The sequence below is a fragment of the Typopeltis vanoorti genome, chromosome 23 (genome assembly GCF_054136105.1).
Source record: "Typopeltis vanoorti isolate ZY-2024b chromosome 23, IOZ_Tvanoo_1.0, whole genome shotgun sequence".
NCBI lineage: Eukaryota > Metazoa > Arthropoda > Arachnida > Uropygi > Thelyphonidae > Typopeltis > Typopeltis vanoorti.
The window spans coordinates 28,254,984-28,274,694 of record NC_143571.1 but is presented as its reverse complement, the minus strand read 5'-3'; the positions used below and the strand labels follow the sequence as shown (position 1 = coordinate 28,274,694).

The window sequence follows — 19,711 nt, the reverse complement described above, 5'->3', positions numbered from 1 at the left end:
CTTTCTCGCTGTGAAGAGGTTTCTCTTGGACAAATTCAGGTCTTGAGAAACCAAGAAACATGTAGGTTCATCTGTTTACATGACCACTCAGATGGAAATGCACTTCGTCTGAGAACCAGACATTATGGAGGAAGAATGGATCTTCACAGACATTGGCCAGCATGCGTGCACGGGATTCCTACAGTATCTCAAGTAACACTTGCTCCAGCACACACCCATGATTCTCATTTGTGCTAACAGCTCAGTCTCCCAGAATGCCCTTTGCATTCCAGAAGAACACTCCCAGTACATTGGAACCTCTCAATTAAGGCAATTATGACAATATTGCTTGGGGAACACTTACAAAAACAACAAACAAATTGCTCACAAACATGTCGTACGCTGGACCATTTGCTCTACCAACTCCATATCAATGAAAATAATGCTCGACAATAAATATCTTTTCTTCCAACATAAACATCAGTCTACCCCATTACATTTAGCTGCTACAGCTAAATGTAATGGAGTAGACTCTACATGTGCTCTTCCATTAATGTGCATGCAATCATATGCCATATCTCATAGTGCATGTACTGAAGAGGGTACTGCTTTTTTTTGACATTCACAATCCAACATAAGCATGGAATGTGAATGTCAACAGAATACAGTGGACTTCCAGGTGGTGTAAACCACAATCCTGCTTTTTGGATGTCTGAAGTGACATGAAAAAGTTCCATGCTGGTCAGCAGAATGTGGGTTTCTAAATTACAACCCTTTAGACTACCCATGTATTGTACCATGGGTAGTCTAAAGAACAATCAACCTTTCATATGAAGATTTCACAAAACCCACTGAGGAGGCTGAACAGCAGAGATAAGGGTGTAATGATTCCATTGCATAAGAACCTTGATCACATCTCATTTGGGCTACTGTGCTCAGAGCTAGTCACCATGATTTGGAGGAGATAAAGAAAGGATGCAAAGGTTGGTAACAAAAATGATATCAGTATTCTGAAATGATAGTTGAAATAGCCTCTGCCCACTCCGTTGGGACCTTCCCTATTGAGCTTTATAGCTCAGTTTGCCTATTTCTCTATAGCTGAGAAATAGGCAAACCAGCCAGAAGAAGCATAATTTACACACATAATACACTGGCCTCATAACCTTAGATGCCTCAGCAATAAATTCAAAACAACCTTTCCTGTTATGAAATTAAACAACCAGGACAAGTAAACAGTCTACTCTTTTGCACATTCCATAAAAATGTGGTAATATATCATCCACCTCCATAGCTACTAAGCACATTTGATTCAATTACTCGTAGCAACTATCGCCTTTCAGTGTCATCCTTCCATAATTTTTTTTCTCTCTCTCTCTCATCACAAGGGTGAAGATTCAACCATCCCTTTATATAACTTCCAAGAATAGCCTTTTGTTTGTATAACTTTTCTAACTTTGCATTATTTGCATATTTTCTCCCTTTCATCCAAATCATTTTCACTATCATTAATGTACACGTTAAATACCACAAGGCCAAAAACAGAGCCATTTAAAACTGTATTTGTCAAATGGTTATACAATGTTCCTTAACATGCAAAATCTCTGGATCTATGAGATAGCTAATCTCCAATTAACTCCACTAAGACCAATCCAATTCTGTTGATCTTAATTTACACACAAATTTGTCATGTCATAATCAAAAAGCTTTGCAAAGTCTAAAACATATTACAGTATATATATGTGTGTGTGTGTGTGTAGTGTTTTTTCTCTTTTTTTTTTTATATGAATCACGACCATGCAAGACAATCTATTGCATGTTAGTAGAGACCAAATATACCAATGTCCAGAGCCACTTCAAGCTTCCAATAATCAGAGGCAATGGTCTCACACTGGGCAACAAAACACATCTACAATCTAAATACATTTCCACGGCTCAATGTCACAGTGGGAGTCAAATATATGGCCTGTAAGGTAAAGATGCTACTTAATTGAACAATCCAGCTGACAATTATTATTATTATTATCTGAGATCTCCAGGGAGTAAAGGACTCATCAAGGGGAAGCAATGCATCATCCACACTCCTTACTTCAACAGGCAAAATTTTTCACTCACTTACTGCACTGCGAGTGAAAAATTGAGCTCTTAACCATGAACAAACTTAACTTCCATGGATACACCCTGTGTTCTCTCCTACTTTGAATATAACGAAAAATTCCATCAGACGATATCCTATAAACCTGATTCAAAACTTTATATTTTATACCTTACGTTTGTTGAGTACTACTGTTACCTTATTATACACTGCAACTACTTTACTGAATAGCTCTCTCCTAACAAATCTACTAGTCTCTACAGAGACTTTTTGCATCATTTACCCAACTCTATATACTAGCCCTAACCAACTTTTTTCAATCTTCACTGTTACTGCAGAAATACAAACCGGTATATAGTTCAATGTTCCTGCTTAAATACTACTGTCCTATGCACTACCAATATCTTAATCTCTTTCAATTTCCTTGAGACTCTCATTAAACGCTATTCAGAGATGCTCTTAATTCACTTAGTACCTTTCCGTAAAAGGTCTGGTGAAATATCATTTAATCCCGCTGAATTGTTGATGTTGATGTCTAGAGTACTTAATATTCCAAACATCTCCATTTCATCTACCTTGTGATTATCAAAAGATCATTTTATCTTATTCCAGTCAATTGTTATCATTGTCAGACAACGATGTCACTCTGCCATAATTATTCCATGTCCCGCTGTCCACGTAATGAAAAAATTCGAAGGATTAGCTTTAGCCTGCTTAACTAGTCTCCTCTTGTATTCTAATTTCACTTTCTTTCAATAAGTTGTGGAAGGAATCATAAGGTAGAGGGGGGGGGGAAGAAAAAGGAAAAAAAAAAACGGCGGGATATCGGCAAGTGAATGAGGAGTAAATATTTCTCATGACGAGCGAGTAGCTTATATGTTGAGTAAGGTACAGATGAATACACTGATGAATATAAAAGATAATACGCCTCACATGCCTTGTGATTGCATTAAATATATATATAGCAATATGAAATCGAGTAATTTTAGCTTTAAGTTTCATTTTAAAAGTATAAAGTAAAAAGGTGTGATTGATATTATCTAACAGTGCCCAATAAATTTGTATTTTTAAAGAAAATATCAAAAACCGTCTTCTTCAAACATGATTCAATTGTATGGCTAGCTTATTTCAAAAACATTACAAAATTATAATTACAGTGCTAATGATTGTCAGCATCAGCCTATTTTAAGTCATGGGAACAAAGATCGTATTTTAATCTCACAAACAAAACGGTTGCTTTCTTTCGTTGGGTATCATTAAGTGTTCAACTTAATACATCTAGCGTTGGGATTCTTCGATAAATATGCAGTCTTTGTAAGAGGAATCTGTGCAATAATACTGCAAAAAAAAGTAAGTAAAATAAATAAATAGCAAGCGAATCCTACCAGATGGGTGACGCCTTGGGCCAATCTTGCGGCAACACCTTACTCACTACTATCAGAAATGCTGCTCTTGCACTTCATAAGTATACATACCTTCAAAAACCACAATAAAATTGAAGTTGTTAACAAAATATAATTCACAGGCACCACAAAGTTTCTCCGAGCAGCCACAGCTACTCAAGGACGGTCAATAAGAAACACCCAAGTTCTGTTAATGTAATTCCAACGACTAGAGTATAATCACATGGACTGCACTGTGGAGAAAAATAAAATTGGCTCATGCGCACTAATGCCGCTGTCGTAACACACCTTATTGCCAGGAGCCACAAACATTCCGAATGTTATCCATACAATTGGAAGGAAGTGATATGACGTAATACACCTGCTCTGTGATTTGTCTATATGGGGAGGTATGGTCACATTAGAGGGGGGCAGGTCTTTACGTCACTGCAAAGGTAAAACTTCACTGTTACCACATGGAGATCGTCAATAGCTCGTGACTACAACTTCCTTAAACTATCATTAGCCAAGAGAACGTTGTATAAACAGTATTGATTAAATATATGATCGCTAATAATTATAACCTCTGAAATATAAAATTGCATATAGTTCATATTTAAAGACAATAATATTTGATTAGCTAAGCTTACTTATGAAATGGAAATACAGTTATCCTAATATTAACCAACCAGCAAACTATTAATTTTAAAATATACTAATTCAAATTTATTATGAAGATATATTAATATGAAAACAGTTGAACATTTTTGACTGGAAAGATGATAAGAATCTTGTAAAATATTCTAATATAATTATTTAAATTTTTTTTTTTTTCTGTGTATGTGTGTGAAGAACTTTTGATAAATTTCAAAAAAGAAAATAATACGCGAAATCAAAACTGTACGAGGAGATAAAAACATAAAATTAGAAACATGGAAGAACATGTTGAATAAGTGAACCACGTGTGTGACAGTGGGACCTCCTGCGATGAGTCTTTTGACTCCACGGAGGTTTTATAATAATTTTTTTTAATAAAAAAATATTTTTTATTGCTAAAATATTTATACATGCAATAAACATTTTGTGTGACATTGCACCTTATAATTTTACAGAGTTCAACACTAAGTGCTGCAATTCCTACATTGGATTTTAATTAAAAATTTTAATAATACTTTTTCCTTTATATTAGGTATTTACAACACATGTTCTTCTAATATTAACAATGAAGATTATACAGAATTTTTTATATAATTTTTTCTTTTTTTATTTTATTTATTTATTTTTTTATTTTTTAAAGTTTGACAAAGAGTGATTATACATACAAATTTCTGCATTTGCTTATAAGGATTACTTGTAGATGAGTGAGGCAAGTTAATCCCACCTGCTTCGAAGCTTAGAATAATAATAATAATAATAATAATAATAATAATAATAATAATAATAATAATAATAATAATAATAATAATAAAATACTAAATTAGGAATCTGAAAATGTATAAAAATTTGACAAAAAAAAAAACGATGTAGTATACCATGTATGACGAGCTTAGGACATTGCTGGGATCATTGCCATGGCATGTTAAACTGCAAGGGCTGGATGCTGATACTGAATGGGAAGTGGTTAAGGAGCATTTGAGGAAGGTAATGGCTGACTGCATACCTAGAATCCGGAGAGTAAATCAAATGGGAGATAAATGGATGAATAACACCAGTAAGCTTGAGCTGCAAAAAAAAGAAACAACTGTAGATGAAATTTAAGGAGAAAGGTGACTTGCAGGCACACAAACAGTACAAAGCACAGGCCAGAAGGATAACTAGTGTGGTAAGAAAAGCTAAAACAGATTGTGAAAGTATATTAGCAATGTAAGCTAAAATGAATCCCAAACAGTTATTTCGATATGCTGGAAGTAAAAGAAAAATGTATAAGGCAAAATGATTCTAAGGAATGCCGATGGCAGCAGGGAAGTAACTGAATCAGATGAAATAGTAGAATTACTAAGCAAACACTTTGCAAGAGTATATCATCCAGACTGTGATATTGCAGGAATGAGAGAACGAATGGTTGATACAGGAATTGAAGTAATGAAATGGAAGTGAATAGTATATTACAGAACCTTAATGTAAATACATCTGTGGGATTGGATGATATACCAGCTCGAGTCTTACATGGAGTGGCAAAGGAATTGTCAGTTCCCTTGACCATATTGTTTAATTTAAGTCTCAGCTCTGGGCTAGTCCCAAGGGGGTGGAAAGAGGGAAAATAATTCCATTGCATAAAAGATGTTCTAAAACTGCTGTTGCAAATTACCGACCGATCAGCATATCAAAAATAGTTGTCAAGGTTTTGGAGATATTAGTCAAGAGCAAAATACAGGAATGGATAGATGAAAATGGGATACTGAGGACAGCATGGTTTTGTGAAGGGTAGATCATGCCTCAGTAACTTGCTCACGTTTTATAATACAGTGATGGCTGAACTGGATAAGGGTAATGGATTTACAGTGATACTGCTGGAGTTTGCTAAGGCCTTTGACAGGATACCACATGGAATTCTAATCAGTAAACTGCAGCACATGGGGAAGGATATAGGATTGGTGAGATGGATAGGAGGGTGGTTGATGGAGAAATATCAGAGAGTAGTTTATTCAGGAGTGGAGTCCAAAAGAAGGCCTGTTACTAGTGGCGTGCCACAGGGTTCTGTTCTTGGATAACTGCTATTTAATTTGTTCATTAATGATATGGGAAAGGATCTGAGAGGAACTGTTCATTTATTTGCTGATGATGCAAAGTTGGGTACAGAATAGTGGATGCACACAAAGTGTTGCAGGATGATTTGGATAGAATGGCAGTCTGGGCTTATAAGAATGGATGTCAGTTTAATGTAGCAAAGTGTAAAGTTATGCGTTTTAGCGTAAAAAAATTAGCAGCAGTATATCACATTGGTGGAACTATACTCCAGGAGGTTGATGAAGCCAAAGATTTGGGTGTGTTGGTGAATATGGAGTTGAAGTTTAGGGGAAACATAGCAAAAGTGGCTAAATCAGCTCATCAGATCACTTGGTTACTAAAGAATACTTTGACGAGCAGAGATAAGCAAGCTATTGTTCCTCTTTATCGAGCATTGATAAGACTGATCCATATTTACTAATGTGCCCAGATCTGGGATCCTGGGTTTCTCCTTGATGGGGAGGAGGTAGAGAGGATCCAGAGGCGAGTGACCAAAATGACAGCTGGTCTATGGAATGAACCTTACGAGAACAGGTTGAAGATCTGTGGGTTGCAGAAAAGGGGTGATATGATTGAGACATTCAAATTACTGAAGGGTTTTTACAAGATTAATTCAGAGGAAATTTTTCAGAACAGGTCTGTTGATGGGATAACTAGGGACTATCCATGGTAAACTGAGCAAGAGTGTAGTTAGAAAGGGTGTTAGAACTAGGTTTTTCACTTGGAGAGTGGTGAATGAGTGGAATAAGCTGCCAGAGTTTGTTGTGGGTGCCACGACTGTAAATGAGTTCAAAGCAAAGTATGATAGATACTGTGCGAATGCCGAATAGTTGTTCTTGATATGATGTTTAGGCCTCCTTCGATGAGTCTAAGGACTCCTTGGAGTTGCCCGTAATAATAATAATAATAATAATAATAATAATAATAATAATAATAATAATCTTCTTCTTCTTCTGCAGCTTCTCCCACTTAAGTGGGGTCACTGTTTGTAATGAGTCTCCTCCACACCTTCCTGTCTTGGGCTGTCACCACATCCAAGTTCTTCATCTTCAAGTCCTCTTCTACCAGCTCCCTCCATCTCTTCTTTGGCCGCCCACGCTTCCACCTTCCTTGCACATCCATCTGCATGACTCTTCTTCCCACATACTCGTCCTCCCTCCTCATCACATGACCAAACCATCTCAACCTTGCCTCCTGTATTTTCGTTCCTAAGTTCGTAACTTTCACTGTTCCCCTGACACAGTCATTTCTCAGACGATCCTTTCTGGTCACATCGCACATCCACCTAAGCATTCTCATCTCTGCTACTTCCATCCTGCTGATGTTATTTTTCCTCAGGGCCACAGTTTCTATAGCATATGTCATAGCTGGCCTCACTACTGTCCTATAAATTTTGCCTTTCAGATTGATCGGCACCCTCTTATCGCATAACATTCCAGCCATCTCCCTCCAGTTCCTCCAACCCGCTTGTATCCTGCATCCCACTTCCTTCTCAGTTCCTCCATCTTCTTCCACTGTTGAACCTAAGTATCTAAAGTCTCTCACCTTCCTGATGACATTTCCTTCCACCTCCAGATCTGTCTCCTGGCCGCCGCCGCCCACTGCGCAACACATATACTCTGTCTTACTTCTGCTCAGTCTCATACCTCTCCCTTCCAGTACTTTTCTCCATCTTTCCAGTTTAGTTCCTGCTTCTCTTGAATCTACACACAGCAAGATGTCATCTGCATACAGCATTGTCCAAGGAGCATCTTCTCTCACCTCCTCTCTGTTACCACCTCCATCACAATATTAAACAGAAACGGACTTAATGCTGACCCTTGATGCAAGCCAACTGTTACTTGAAAACTTTCTGTCTGTCCTAAACAGGTCCGAACACTTGTCTTCACATTTCTGTACATTTCCCACACCAACCTGACATATTTCTCCGGCACCTTCTTCTCCCTCAGACACCTCCAGACTTCTTGCCTTGGTACTCTATCGTATGCTTTCTCCAGATCAATAAATACCAGATGAAGCTCCCTTTGTTTCTCTCGATATTTTTCCGTCATCTGTCGTAACCCAAAGATAGCATCTGTTGTTGATCTACCAGGCATGAAGCCAAATTGCTCCTTTGCAATCTCCACCTCCTTCCTCAATCTACCATCAAGAACCATTTCCAGGATCTTCATTGTGTGGGACATCAACTTTATTCCTCTGTAATTTTTACAGTCTTGTGCATCCCCTTTACCCTTGTAGATGGGAACAAGAGTACTCTCCCTCCATTCCTCGGGTATATTTTCCTGTTGGCAAACTTTCATAAACAGGTCCCACAGCAGGTCAATTACCTCTTTCCCCCAGTGCCTTCCATGCCTCCACTGGAATTCTGTCGGGGCCCACCGATTTTCCATTCCTCATCCTCTTCATGGCCTCCGTCACTTCCATTCTACTGATGTTCTGCACCATTCCCTCAGAAGGCTGCCCATCTCCTCTGTGAGTCCTTGCATTTTCCTCATTCAAAAGTCCCTCAAAGTATATTTTCCATCTGTTTCTTATGTCCACATCCCTCCATAATACTCTTCCTTCAGCATCTTTGATCTGCCTCACATGTAAGATGTCCTTTGCTGCTTTATTTCTACATTTCGCTAGTTGGTAAATTTTTCTCTGTCCTTCCTTTGTTTCTAATTGATCATACAGATCTTGATATGCCATGGCCTTCGCCTGTGCCACAACTCACTTGGCTTCTCTCTGTATTCCTCTCTGTCCTCTTCCACTCTTGACTCGTCCCACTTCTGCTTTGCCTTCCTCTTAACTGTCACTGCCACTTGTACATTATTATTCCACCACCAACCCTCCTTCTGCTCTCTAATCTTTCCAGATGTCTCACCAAGCATCTCGATTGCACAGCTCAGGATTACTTTTGAATTATGTTTCCACTAATCTTGTACACTTTCCAGTCCATCTGAAATCCTCTCTAACACCCACTCCCTAAAACGATTCCTCATACTCTCCTCTTTTAAGCAAAACCACTTAATTGTCTTTCATCCCATGGCATCCAGAAGTTCTTATCTTCGATCTTATTTTAAAGTCTGCGCACAGCAGTCGGTGTTGTTGTGCTACTTGATCTGTTGGAATTACTTTACAATTTGTCACAACCTTAAGATGTTTTCTTCTAGTCAAAATGTAGTCAATTTGTGAGCTGTTGTTACCACTCCTAAATGTTATCAAATGTTCTTCCCTCTTGTAGAAAAACGAGTTCACAATTGCCAGATCAAACGCTACTGCAAAGTCCACAACCCTCTCTCCTTCCTGGTTCATCATTCCCACTCCGTGGCCACCATGCACCCTTTCACAGTCTATATTCTGTCTTCCTATGTGCCCGTTCAAGTCTCCTCCCACAATCACCATCTCATTTTCTTCCAATTCCCTCATTTCTTCATCTAACACGTTCCAGAACTCATCCTTTTCCTCTGCTGTACAACCAACTTGCGGGGCATATACACATAATACGACCACCCGCTCTTCTCCAAGACCCAATTTCATTCGCATGATCCTGTCGTTCCTTCTACCCACGTCCAGTACTTCACCCTTCATTCTGCCACACACCACAATTCCTACACCATTTCTTCCCACGTTATTCGCTCCAGAGTAGAACAATTTATATCCATCTCCCAGTTCCTTTGCCTTTCCCCCTTGTCTCCTGCACACATAAAATGTCCAACTTCCTCTTCCTAATAATAATAATAATAATAATAATAATAATAATAATAATAATAATAATAATAATAATACCACACGTTTGTCATTCCTAGTTTTATACATATGCAGTTTATAATATTATATTGTATAGGATTATAGTATTTTCAATAGGTTGTGAAAACTTTATACTTCATATCAACAATAAACCCTTAGAAAGTAGGACTTTGAATACCTTTGCTCGTACATCAACAATATAGAAAATGATACCAGAAAATGTAAAGAGCTGGCTCTAATCTTCTATAACAAACCCCGCGAAATCTGGAAATCATCATTAGTATTATTAAAGACAAAATTAAGACTATACCATCCAACCAGTAGATCCATCTTCTTGTATGGTTCTCAAACCTGGACAATAAGCACCAAAAAAACAACAGATCTAATTAACTTCTTTGGAACTACATGTCTCAGAATGATCCTTGGATATATCTGGATGGGCCGCGTCACTAACTCTGCTGTGCTAAATCTGGCTAAGCAAGAACCACTTGTCAGTATAGTAAAAAAAAAACTACAACTCAGGTGGCTTGGGCATCAACTCAGACATCCTGAAGTCTCGCCCTTTTTGCAATCCCTCGGTTTGTACAAACCAGAAGATGGCAAACGCAGTAGAGGAAGACCATGCAAACAGTTTTGGTAATACATATGTGAAACCATCAGTAGGCTGAACTGCAAAACTCCGTCCGACATCTACCAGTTAGCTCAAGATAAAGAGACTTGGAAGACCATAATTTGCAATATTTAATTTTTAATATAAATCTATTTTCCCTTTTCACATTGTATCATATTGTGAATAAACTATGTACTGAATTATATTGATGCTCCTATATATGAATGTTTCCAATTTATATATTTTTATCTCCTCATACATTTTCGGCTCCTCATTTCATTTCCCACATTTTTTCTTTTTTAATTGCTTTCGATCCTATCATTGTGATTAAGGTGTTAGATAGGTTAATTAGAACCAAGATTCAGAATTGGAGTGAGAATAGAAAATTACACTTTGGTGGCCAGCATGGATTTGTTAAAGGACGATCGTGTTTTACAATCTGCTTACTTTTTATAATAAAGTGACAAATGTATTAGATAAGAGTGTTGCATACACGATGGTATATTTAGATTTTACAAAGGCCTTTAATAAATTGCCACATGACAAGCTGGTAATTAAACTGGAACAGATGGGCTGAACAGTAGATTAGTTCGGTGGATTGGAGATTGGCCGTCTGATAGGTATCTCGAGTAGTCTATGGAGGAGCGATCTCCCAGAAGAAGAAAGTTACTAGTAGTATAACTCAAGGGTCTGTTTTGGGTCCATTGCTGTTTAATTTGTATGTAAATAATATTGGGAGAGGTCTGAATGGTGATATGAAGTTGTTTGCAGATGATGCAAAGTTGGGGAGAGCTATCAGGAGTAGAGTGGATGCTGTGGCTTTGCAGGAGGACTTGAATACATTGGCTCAATGGGTAAATGAGTGGGGATGTCAATTTAATGTTGCAAAGTGTAAGATTTTGAAATTTGGGAAGCGAGATGGCATGTAGAAGACACAATCGGCGGGAATATCTTGGAAGAGGTAGAGGAGATGAGAGATCTGGAAGTTATTGTGGACAAGGACCTAAAATTGTGAGGACAGCACAGCAGTTAATGGGACTGATGAGGAGGACACTGACTTGTAGAAGTAAGGATGTTATAGTTCCCTTGTATATAAGGCTTTGATCAGGTTACACATGGAGTACTATGCGCAGATTTGGTCACCTAGTTTTCGAAAAGATGAAGATGTATTGGAAAAGGTTCAGAGACGATTGACTGGGGTGGTTTCTGGTCTCTGGAATGTTGAGTATGAAAACAGATTGACAAAATGTAATTTGCAGAAACTGGTGGACAAAAGGAGGAGAGGGAATATGATCAAGACATATAGAATGTTAAGAGGTTATTACCAGATTAATGTCGGGGAGGTTTTGCATAGAATGGGTGAAGGTGGGGAGAGAACAAGAGGTCATCCCTGGAAGCTGTATAAGGAGAGTGTGAGCAAGGGGAGAGATGAGGAGTAGGTTTTTTCTGCATGGAGAGTGGTGAGTGTTTGGAATGCATTGCCCGAGAGTGTGGTGAGCGCAGAGACTGTGAACATATTTAATGAGCGGTATGAGAACTGTGTGTGTAACAGTGGACCTCCCGCGATGAGTCTTTGGCTCCATGGAGATTTTTATAATAAATAAATAAATATCATACGTTCAGTACTAAAAGAGGCAACATTTGTTTGTCTCTTTAAACAATCAAATTAAAATATTCTACAAGATGATTATCATTTATTGCAAAGAAAGCTTAAGTATGTTTTCATATTAGCATACCTTGAAAATAAACTTTAATTAGTGTATTTTAAAATTAATAGGTTTATTAGCCTTTCATTTGGTTAACATTGGGGTAGTAAACCAGTAAAGAACATTAAATGAAGAAAAAAATTTAACTTCGGACGAATTAATTCCCGTTCCCCCTTCTCCTGCTGCCTAAAAATTTTCATTTTCGACCTGCCTTTCATACTACTGACTAATTCATGATTATTTTTTGTGTAGAAGGGTCTCTCTCTCTCTCTCTCTCTCTCTCTCTCTCTCTCTGACTAGCACACGCCTTATACAGAACAACAACCAACAGAAGTAAATGAACAATTGTCTAGAAAGCCTTTTGAGCATATATACAACGTCCCACTATTTGGGATGCGTACTTTTATTAATATACTCTAACTTACTCGTACTTTGCTTTCAAAATAATACTTTGAGAAGGAACATACTAAAGCAAAGGATGCTGCCATTGTTCACAGAATTTGTTTGACTGTTTTTTTTTTTTTTTTTTTTTGTAATTTCTCTCAAGCTCTGCTTCACCTTCGTCTGGAGCCTCGCAATGCTACCAAATAATGATTAGATAATCATCATCAATAACCAATAAAAGAAAAATAAATAGAACAATTACAGGAAGGAAAGTTCGGAAATTTGTAAGTTATCATAAATAATAATAATAAGAAAAAAAGTCATGTGGTACAATGATTCGATAATTAGGCTTGACAACGGAGTCAAGATATCGAATATCCCGTGCTAAAATAAAGAATATGAAAAAAAGCAATTAGAGAAACAAAGGAAAAAAGAAAAGTAAAAGAGACGGCAGTGTTTATTGGAACTAATGATTTAGGTAGTGATAAATATAATATGAGATAGGATATGAAGGGCTTGATGGAAGAAGCAAAAAAGAAAAGTGAGAAAATAAAAATGGTTAGTATATATATTACCAAGATACGATAGTAATGAGTTATAGGAGGACTATGATAGCAATTGATTCATTGTGCATCCTATGTTTAAAAAAAAAAGTGATTTTTTTGGATGTGAGGAGTGAGTCTGATGGTAGAAAAGACTTGTACAAGAAAGATGGCCTGCATTTGAATGAATATGTAATCAGATTCCTCGAGAAATTATTTATTGGAATGATTCCTAATGCAGAGAGTCAGAGAAACTAGATCATCTTGGGAGAAACGCTGAAGATGTGTATACACATTTGTATATTTATTTATGTGTGTGTGTGTAAATTACATGTGTTCTCTTCGCATTTTTGCCTTGTTGCGGGATGAAACACCCTGGTTTCGGGGACAAAAATCCTGCCACCTAGATATATGCGACAGCTAATTCAAATGAAAAGCCCCAATACATGTTCTTCGTGTGTTAGACGGAATTCGAACAATCCAGGTCTTTCCACTCAAAGGGTTTCATCAAACCGACTGGGCCATGGTCTTTGTTGGCGTTCCTCTCTAACTGTAATTCAAATTATGCATATTTAATTAGTACTTTGGCGTTAGATAAATTATTAATTCAAGTTGCAACACATGTCTCTCTCTCTCTCTCTCTCTCTCTCTCTTTGGGAATAAAAGGCTCTAAAATTTATTTATTTTTCATATATCTATCATTATTAATTGCTGAGTTATCAGATATTTTCTCATTCCCTAACTTTCCATTAAAAAAAATAGATCTTGGAAAATTTAATTATTTATCCAGTCCACTCCAGATTTTCTGGGAATCAATCCAGAAATAAATTTATGCAAGATGTTCTTCACTGGTACCTATTTTTGCATTAGCGTCGTCACTTCCAGTAAATAATGCCTCCGGGTAAACACCTCAAAGTTAGCTTTTTTGAAATTCCCATCCCTACTCTGCTTCCTCATTATCACTTCTCTGTTTAGTCTTAATTCACTTTCAGAAGTTAAAATCACTATCACAGAAAGAGTCCAAGAAATTAATACGTTCCACCATTAATTTCTCTGATGTAATGAAATCCAAGACTCTTCTTCTTTGACTTACGTAGTGTTTCTTCAGATAATTACCAAGTTGCTGCAAATTTCCATCCATTTTACTTGTATTACTAGGTATATAATTTTGCTATTCAATATCTAAAAAAATTTATTATCCTCAATAATAAAGTTTACCTTTCTTTATCTGTTTAAATAACAGGTCCATCATATTATCGCTTTTTCTTCCACTTCATTAACACAAAATCGCACTCTCAGCTGTGTAAACCCCACTCTTATTAAGCAACACACAGTTACAAATTATGTGACTACCCTTGAGTTTTTAACAAGCAACTCAAAAAATCGACCATGGAACTCGCATTATTTCAGAAAATAATAAATATCTGTTATAAATATATATAAATATATATAAATAAATATATATAATAAATAAATAAATAAATATATATATATATATATATATATATATATATATATATATATATATATATATATATATATAAAATATCAGTTTCAAGTGCTAGCAAAAAAATGTTTTCAAGTATAACTGCCTGGAACTAGAGAAAATAATGTAAAGTAAAGCTATCTCTTAATTAACTTCAGTTTTAAATCATGCATTCTAGCCTCAGAACTGAGAGATAGCTTTACTTTACAGTTGGTCAATTGGTAGAGCCCTGCTACTAATGGCTTGCAAAAAGTTAAGCAAGTTTGAACGCGGTTAATAGTTGGAAGGGAATAAATCGTTCGATGCTGTTGGCACACTCTCCCTCGATGAGTCTTTGGACTCCCTGGAGGTATCAAATAATAATAATAATATATAATCATATTTTTTCTAGTTCCAGGCAGTCATACTCGAAAACATTTTTTTTTTTTTTTGCTAGCACTTGAAACGGAATATGTGTCTAACAGTCAACGAATCCTTTGTTGAGCTTTGTATTTATAATAATAAACTTTATTATTAAATTCCACCTACTCGGAGAGTATAGTTATTGTGTGGTATATAATTTCAACATGTTTTCCATTTTGTGCCACTGAAATTCTCTGAAACTTAGTTTCATGTAGTTTCAGAATAAAAATACTAATGGAAATAGCAAAGATTAGTAGGTGATGGAGCTACTCTGCACTCCAACCAATGACAAAATGACATGTAATAAAAATTTTAATTGCATAAAGAGTAGATAAAAAGACATACTTGGTTGTTTAATTTTGTAGCCAATATACAATAAGTGAAAAGTATTGAGAATGAACCTGAATTATTTGAACGTAAATACGTGCGTTCAATAGCTAAAAAATGAATGGATGAATATAATCGGCGAATAAAGAAGATGATGAATGGAATGGACTAGAGAAACATTATGAAAACTGAAAATTTGGAAAACTAAAGATTGAAGAACAAAAAAGAAACAAAAACTAGTCAAGACCAGTAGCATCTTTAGATGGAGGTAGGGGAAGCTCCACCAAGCAGATAAAACGACACCCAGATAAAAACGACTATTGTAAGTACTTCGTTTTTTTTTTTTTTGCAAAACGTATCTAAACACACACACACACACACACACACACACACACACACACACACACACACACACACACACACACACACACACACACACACACACACACACACACACACACACACACACACACACACACACACACACCACAAATAATTTTTATTATTTTTATTCTTTAATCAACGTATCTTTCTCATTGCAACAAATTCAAGTGAAATAAAACAATAGAATTTATTATATATTTCCAACTATAGCATATTTTTATAGTAACTGCTATAAACTGGTTAATTTGATGTCTGGAAGGATATAAAGTTTCCATGGAAAATATTTAGAATGATAAAGTAAGCAGCAAATAGTAAGTTTATTACGTAATTACCATTTAATATCACGTAGTTTAGTAGTGATAAAGAAGTATGTTACCTTAACAAATGCATATTATTTACAGCTGCGGAAAATCACAATGGTAAAGAATTCCTGTAATATGGGGGAAATATTCCTTGATGTAACGTATAATAACAATAACAATAACATATGTGGTACTCGTTACATGTCTTTTACTGCATTAATACTGGAGTGGGGTGTGTGTGTGGGGGGGGGAATCCTTCAATGGCTTCTGTGTCGTTCTTAAAAACGTGATTAATTCAGCATTTTTTTTCACCATAAAAAATACCAGACACGGCTAAAGAGTACTGTATAAGTAAAAGTCAATATATATATAATCTTCTCAATGAGTTTCTATTGATATCTTTGTTTATTACATGATTTAAACAAGATGCAGACTTGTGTTTACGTGATCTAAAACTGGAAATTTTCAAAAGTCGAATAATGAACCTTAAACTTTGGACTATTAACGCTGATACATATCGTAACCCAGTAACATTGATCCACACCTTATCTCCACTTACATTTATCTAAGTGCAGGTATATTTTAAAAATAAGGCGATAAAACATTCAATGGCTTCAGTCGTTCTTAGGTAAAAAACGACGGATCCTTCCTGAATGATGCTGAAAGTTGCATTCGATAAACAACCAAAGATAAGATGGTTCAAACGGTCACTGAATTTATATTCGAACTTTGAACTATTAACAAATCCTCGCTTCAGATAATTTTTGAAATATTTTTACCAATGGAGTCTTTAATAAGAAAATTAATAGGTTTTATTATAGATAAATAAGATGTTAACTGTAATTCCAGCTAACAGTAACTGTATGGTATAATCTAGTAAAACTGAAAAAAAAAAAAAAGAAGAAAAAAGCCATGAATTTCTTGGTAAGCTGGAATTGCTTGGAATTGGAAAAGCTTGGAAAACTGCATAGGCGGAACTATAAAACAAGATGTAGCTCGGAGAAATAATATGATGGTCTCTCAGAATTTAAATCCAAGAAGAGTAAAAGGGTCACTTTGAATAAAACCGACTTGCAACATAAATTTCCACAGAAGGAGAAATTGGGTTGCATTATTTCTCATATCCTTTCCTCAAAGAAAGTGCTTCGACAAATTGGTAACAAATTAATTGGAAAATATTAATATCATGTACGAGGTGGGGGGGGCTAGTACGTTCTCATTAACACCTAGAACAAAAATGATATTAAAAAACTATAACCACAAGAAAGAAAGAAAGAAAGAACATACTAGTAGTAGAGTTACGAAGGTAACTTATGTTTTCATATTCTTATATCCTCGTATGTTCTTTCTTGTGATTATATCGGTTGCTTTAATATCATTTTCGTTCTAGGCGTTTATCAGAACATTCCATTCTCCCCCCCCCCCGTATATGTGGAAAAAACATCACAGTGCCGCATTTATTCATAAGCCATTGAAATATCAAATATCAAACATGAAATATCAAACATGTTAAAAATAAAAATAAGTGATCAACTAAATAACAAAATATGGCAAAAATATATGTATAATTTAATATGAGAATTTTAAATAGCTAATAATTGTACTTTATTATAAATTTATAATGCTTTAAATCGTAACATAAATACTAAATTATATTATTTATTTGAATTATATTATACTTTAATGTTTAATAATGTTAAAATTATATTTGATTATATTTTTTAATGAAAAATATGCGCATCGAAAACTAACCACTTATCTGTGGTCAAAACTTAAATTCTATCCTGGATTTTAATGTAGCACATGTATTTAATAAATTTATAAATAAATTAATATTGGAAATCATATTATACGAAATATTGTCTAAAAACAATTTGTAGAGATACAGTAATATTCCAAAAAAAAAACTGCAGGAATGTGATAGAAGGTTATAACAAAAGTAAATAACACGGCTGAATTGCAATAGTCTTTGCACTGAAAGAAAAAATACGTGGGAGTTCAGCTTCGGGCAGTTTTGGTTGTTTTCGGAGAATATACTTACATAAGACTCAGCAATATTGCTGCAGGGTATGAACATATTGCTTCTTTGCGAAGTTGGGTCATGTGCTCAGATTCTTGGAGCGAAAATTAATATTCTAGAGAAAGAAACTCTTATTTATTACCAGGCTTGATTAGGTGCTCGCCTGTTGCAAGAGAGACGAATAGAAATACGCGTAATCATCATCATCATCATCATCATCATCATGCATATCAAGGATTTAGGCCTAGCATGGCCTGTTCCGGCCTTAGAAGTCATCGTTGAATCGTTTAAGAGGACGTCCTGGTTTTCGTTTTCCTAATGGCTTGTACTTTAAGGCTTGTTTTGGTAATCTTTCTGTTTTCAATCTTTGAAAATGTTCCATCCATTTATGTTTATATTTTTTAATTTTTTCTATTACTGGTTCTTGGTTTAATTCTTTCATAATTTCTTCATTTCTTTTGTGATCAAATAGGGTATACTTTGCAGTTTTTCTCATAAACTTCATTTCTGCTGTTGTTAATCTTTGTTTGTCTTTTTGTTTTATTGTACAGATTTCGCTTCCATACATTAAGACTGGTAGGGCTAATGTATTGTATACTTTTAGTGTGGTTTGTTTTTGAACTACACCTGTTATTTTTAAATATTTTGCAATTTTTACGTTTATATCTTTTTCATTTTCGTATGTGATCATACATCCTAGGTAGTTAAATGAATTCACCTGTTCTAAGATCTTGTTATCTATTACTATTTTAGTTCTTGCTGGATCTTGTCCTTTAAAGGCCATATATATATATATATATATATATATATATATATATATATATATATATATATATATATATATATATATATATATATATATATATATATATATATATATATATATATATATATATATATATATATATATATATATATATATATATATGGCCTTTAAAGGACAATAATAAGAATAATAATAATCATAATTTGGAACACCATAGACCTTACATCACAATTATCGAACACCGATAGGTTTGGATTATCGATATCGTAGTACCCAGTGATAACAACATTAACAACAAAGAACCGGAAAAATTGACTAAATATCGAGATCTGGCAATCGAAGTTGGCAGACTGTGGCTTAAACACACCAAATAGTTATCGGTGCACTTGGTGCAACTTCAAAGAAGCTGTCCAACTATTTACAGCAATTAAAAATCAATGAAGTGGCTCCATATGACCTACAAAAAACAGCACTACTTGGAATAGTCCATATTTTACGACGCTACCTGACGGACTATTCTTAGATTCTTGGGTAGAATCTGAATTGTTCTGAATCACCAGAATTATATTAATCATACGGTAACGTAATGCGTGCAATCCAAAAATTGTCTCTGTTTTTAGGTTACAGGTTCTAGTAGATGTCTGCTTTGTTCGCTAAATATAGCACTGTTTATTATTATTATTTATTTATTTATTTTATTTTATTTTATTTTATTTTTTTATTGAAGAGGCATACTCTTTCGTTGGAAAAAGATGTTCGAATTTCATTATGACGTGAAAAGTCTTGATTAAAGCCTTTGCGACTAAAGATGAATAACCTGATCTCATGGGGGCTGGTAAAAGGATTTCTTAATATCTGAACTCGGAAAGT

The 19,711-nt window shown here is 35.3% G+C and overlaps 1 protein-coding gene across 2 annotated transcripts in view; it reads right to left on the bottom strand.

The window, feature by feature from the left end:
• whd (carnitine O-palmitoyltransferase whd) overlaps positions 1 to 3,702 on the bottom strand; it is a 297,210-nt gene extending 293,508 nt beyond the window's left edge. Inside the window, exon 1 of one of the 2 annotated variants that reach the window (XM_090412567.1) lies at positions 3,457 to 3,702. The gene's annotated coding sequence lies outside the window, so the exon portion shown is untranslated. The remainder of the gene's footprint in view (positions 1 to 3,456) is intronic. The other variant, XM_090412568.1, reaches the window with a different exon arrangement.
• Between the last annotated feature and the right edge of the window lie 16,009 nt (positions 3,703 to 19,711).